The sequence below is a fragment of the Rhododendron vialii genome, chromosome 6a (genome assembly GCF_030253575.1).
Source record: "Rhododendron vialii isolate Sample 1 chromosome 6a, ASM3025357v1".
In the NCBI taxonomy this organism is placed as follows: Eukaryota; Viridiplantae; Streptophyta; class Magnoliopsida; order Ericales; family Ericaceae; genus Rhododendron; species Rhododendron vialii.
Window position 1 is genome coordinate 13,021,834 of NC_080562.1, and position 5,022 is coordinate 13,026,855.

The 5,022-nt window shown below is 37.5% G+C and overlaps 1 long non-coding RNA gene across 1 annotated transcript; it reads right to left on the reverse strand.

Annotated features, from left to right (window-relative positions):
* Positions 1-3,361: 3,361 nt before the first annotated feature.
* On the reverse strand, positions 3,362-4,177 carry LOC131329186 (uncharacterized). Its single transcript, XR_009200671.1, has 2 exons — positions 4,071-4,177; positions 3,362-3,671 (listed from the first exon to the last, which is right to left on the reverse strand). It is a non-coding gene; the product is annotated as an uncharacterized LOC131329186 (long non-coding RNA).
* Positions 4,178-5,022: the final 845 nt, after the last annotated feature.

Here is a 5,022-nt window from a genome sequence, read left to right on the forward strand (position 1 = left end):
ATCGCAAAGCTTCGAGGACTGTGTGATTAACCCTCGTGCCGTCGGCCGCGTCAAATATTGCCAAGGAAAAAACTACAGCAGATTTGTTCAAAGCCCTAGAAAAGATGTACGAAAAGCCTTCAGCGGTGAAAAAGATACATCTTATGAAAAAGTTGTCTAACCTAAAGATGCTTGAAAATTCTGATGTTGCTGAACATCTCAACGAATTTAATACAGTCACGAATTAGCTAGAATCCGTGTGTATTAATTTTGATGATGAAATTAGAGCTCTTGTTTTACTATTAAGTTTGTCATAAAGTTGGAACGGGCTTGTCGTAACAGTAAGCAATTCTTCCAGGTTTGAAAAGATTAAATAGAAAGATGTTACTAGTTTGATATTAGGCGAAGAGGCTCGGAGGAGGGTATCGGGTGAGGATACTGCTTCGGGTTCAGCGTTGAGTACAGAGGATAGGGGCATGTCTGGAAATAAGGGAAACAATAAGAACAAAAATAAGGGCAGAGTAGCTTCAAAGAACAGGGGCCGTAATAAATCTCGGGGAAGAGATACGAAGACAGAGGAGTGCTTCAACTATGGTCAGAAGGGGCACTGGAGGCGAGATTGTAAGGCACCGGCAAGCAGCAGAATGAGAAAAATCAAGGGGGTAAAAACACTGCCTATGTATCTAATGAGTCTAATAATGATTGCTTGATTTGTTCGTTGGATTCTCGCAGTGAGTCTTGGATTGTAGACTCTAGAGCCTCATTTCGTGCTACTCCATGCATGGATGTGTTACAAAATTATGTGCAAAGAAATTTCGGCAAAGTGTATTTGGGCGATGATCAAACTTGCAGCATAGTTGGGAAAGGAGATGTACAAATTACTCAGACAGATGGGATAGTTCTGAAATTGAAGAATGTTAGACATGTGTCTAGTCTAATACAAAATCTTATTTCAGTGGGCCAGTTGTCAGAGGGTGGAGTTGTTACATCATTTACTTTAGACGCATGGAAGATGAGCAAGGGGGCCTTGACTCTTACTCATGGTAAAAAAGACGGAACCCTTTATGTATCTACAGGTACATATAGTAGTATCGCGGTGGTAGCAAAAGGGATTGATTGCACTACGTGACATCGTAGATTGGGTCACATGAGTGAAAAGGGGATGAAAGTAATGTTGTCGAAGGGAGAGTTACCGGGTTGTAAGTCGCTGGACTTGGAGTTCTATGAGGACTGTGTTCTCGGGAAATAGAGGAAAGTCAGCTTTATGAAGATGGCTAGAACCCTGAAAACATAGAAGTTGGAGCTTGTGCACACCGATGTGTGAGGCCCTTCTAAGGTAACTTCTCGTGGTGGTGCTAATTATTTTGTTACTTTCATTGATGACGCTACTAGAAATTGTGGGTTTATTTTCTTAAACATAAATCTGATGTGTTTAGTGTCTTTAATAATTGGAGAGCACTAGTTGAGAATGAAACGGGAAAGAAATTGAAGTGCTTGAAATTAGATAACGATGGTGAGTATTGTAGCGATGAGTCTGAGACTCATTGCGCTGCGGAAGGGATTCATAGAATAAAAATGGTCCCAAGAAAGCCAAGGCAGAATGGAGTTACTGAACGCATGAATAGGACGATCATAGAGTGTGCGAGAAGCATGAGGTTACATGCTAAGTTGCCTAAGCAGTTCTGGGATCATGCAGTAGATATAGCCGTGTACTTGATCAACAAGGGACCTTCAAATCATTTGAATTGTGGATTACCAAAAGAGGCTTGGATAAGTAAAGAGGTAAATTTATCCCATTTACAAGTTTTTGGTTGCATTGCTTATATGCATATAGAACTGGCAGAAAGGGGTAAACATGATGCTAAGTCTCGTAAGTGTGTGTTCATTGGCTATGGTACTGATAGCTATGGTTATAGGCTGTATGATTTTGAAAATCAGAAAACACACAAGAGTGTGGATGTGGTATTTAATGAATCTGCTATGTAGAGAAACAAGAACAGTCAACCCGAAGAAGCTGAGGAAAATTTAGACTTGGTAGAGTTTGAAGGGATCCCAAAAAAATCCTGCAGCCTCAGGATTTTAATACTGAATCCATTCCATAGGAAAATCACGGACTCCCCCTCCCATGAGGTCTACACGTGTTGCTAAACCTCCAATACGTTATTCTCCATCTTTACATTATTTGTTGCTAACAAATAGTGGTGAACCAGAATGTTTTAAAGAAGCATTGCAGGTTGAGACTAGGGAGGAGTGGGAGCACGCCATGGATGATGAGATGGATTCTCTCTCATCAAACTAGACTTGGGAATTGGTTCAATTGCCCAAGGGGAAGAGAGTTTTGCACAACAAGTGAGTTTACAGGATTAAGGAAGAATCTGATGGTAGCAAACGGTTCAAGGCAAGGTTGGTAGTGAAGGGTTTTGTGCAGAAATCAAGTATCGACTTCACTGAAATTTTTTCACCTGTTGTGAAGATTTGTACTATCAGATGTGCTCTTAATATTGTGGCTGTTGAGAACTTACACTTAGAATAGTTAGATGTCAAAACTGCTTTCCTTCTGGGGACTTGGAGGAGGACATTTATATGCATCAGCCAGAAGATTATGTTGTAGAAGGAAAGGAGAATCAAGTGTGCAAGTTTAAGAAGAGCCTGTATGGGTTGAAACAGGCTTCGAGATAGTGGTATAAAAAGTTTGATACTTTTATGACTAATACGGGTTTCAGTAGCTGTCATGAGGATTACTGTTGTTACTTTAAAAAGCTTGGTACGTCGTATCTCATACTTTTGTTGTATGTAGATGATATGCTTGTTGCAAGTACAAGCATGGATGAGATTGTGAATCTCATGGCACAACTATCCAAAGAATTTGCAATGAAAGATTTGGGTTCTGCGAAGAAAATCCTTGAGATGCGAATTAGTAGGGACAGAGCAAAGGGAAAGTTGAAGTTATCACAGGAAGTGTATATTAGAAAGGTGTTGAAACATTTCAACATGGAGAATGCTAAGTTAGTTGGCACACCTTTCACTACAACAAAAATTACATTTTACAGCGTTCGAAAAATTCTATTGAATGTCATAGATAGCGTTCCGGAGAACACTGTATTAACCGATCCTGTTAAAAGTCAAGACTATTAATAGCGTTTTTCGAACACTATCTTAAATAAACTTTTAATAGCGTTTTTCGAACACTATCTTAGATAAACTTTTAATAGCTTTTTTCGAACGTTGTCTTAGATAAAATTTTAATACTTTTAATAGCATTTTTTGCATGCTAATTTTGGGATTCTTTTAATAGCATGTTTGTCATTGCACCACTCATTTAATATTATTTTTTATTACATTCGACACCAATTGTAAAACAATTATTAGAAAAACACGAATATAATCTAAAACTTCAATATTACCAATGTAATTAACCATATTAATTCAATCGGGCAATTATTCATTACAGCTTTTGAAACAACTTGAAAACACAAATTACATGAAAGGGTTGCAAGAATTACAATGGATTCATATAGTACCCAGATGCCCAATGTTACCAAAGGTAGCCAACCATAAACAAGATAACCAACATATTACTTGAAAATTTCCTATGCTGCAAGCTTGTTGAAATTGATGCAATCTTCGAGCAATTTGATCTCTCTTTCCTCCCAAAGCCAAGGATGTGGAATTGATGCAATCTTCTTAATTCCCTGTGGTACAAAATTTTGGATCAATAGATGGGTGTAGAATAAGCTCATGATTCGCGAAAGTATTCATACTAGAAAAGCACAAGCATTATTAAATAAGTGGATCACTAAGGAAGTGCATCATCAAGATGCATAATATAACTTAGAATTACCTAAAAAAACTGCTCAGTACCTACGTAAAAGCCGTCAAAATTCAACAAAAAAAAAAACCTCACATAACTCCTCTCACCCATTAATTTGTATCTCAACCGAACCAATACTCTATCGAAAGTATAGGAAACAACAAAGCCAGAAAACGCTATCGAACAGATAGTGCTTCGGAAAAAACGCAATCACCGAATGCTATAAAAAGGAACAACAAATGCAAGTTACAGAGATGCAAGCAAAAATGCCTTTTCATACCTTGGTAAGCACTTAAATCAAACTGATGTATCCTCACAATCTTCCTCTAACATTGGTTATCCTTTCATCATCATCATTCATCTAAAAAATGAATACAACAGTATGGTTCAATAGTACCTTACCCCTATTGTAGTTGACAAAGTTTAAACTTTACATTTTCCCATGTACTCTGTCATGTGTAAATAGTATTACCTTTATGAGTGTCATTAAAAAACTTGTACTTGCATATTAAATCTGTCGTACTCTAAATTATCCACATAGCTAGTCTTTTAATAATGCTCCACATCTTTCTAGAACTAATTCAAAGTGTGTTTCTCCAACACAAACATAATTGGCAAACAAGAAGGGAACATCAAGGTCCATCACTGAAGCAACAAACAAGATGGTGGGTAAGTCATAATATCAATCAGGAAAAACACGAGCCAAATTATTGTGGAATGTAGACAGCTCGGGGGCGGGGGATGGGCACCCTGTAACACATGCCTGGAATGCGCCAAAACAGTCTCGTTAGGCTACTAACAATAGTGTTTTTTGTAGTAATGAAATCAGATCTGCCCCACGTATAACATTAGTTTATTAAGGAGTCAAAAGGACCAATCTATATCTAGTTCTAGTTATTCCACCAAAATCTTAGATCCAGCAAAGACATCTTATAATAGCTTGAATACCTTAAAATTGGTAAAGCAAGTAGTAAAGATAGCCAATGTCCTAAGTCCTAACTATATCTTAGCCAACAAGGTACTATTTCCTTGTTCCAGCAACTAGAATATCCTATTCCAGCAGTTCACCTATATTTGTAGCAAGCGAAACCATTTTTAGCATTTACCATCAAAGTCCTACACTTAATTTATAGTCTCTGCTACTTATTTTACAATTCAAGCAACAAATTTTTAACCATCATGCAATTAACCATGTTGTGAAGACCAAACAAAGACTATAGACTAAAAAGTGA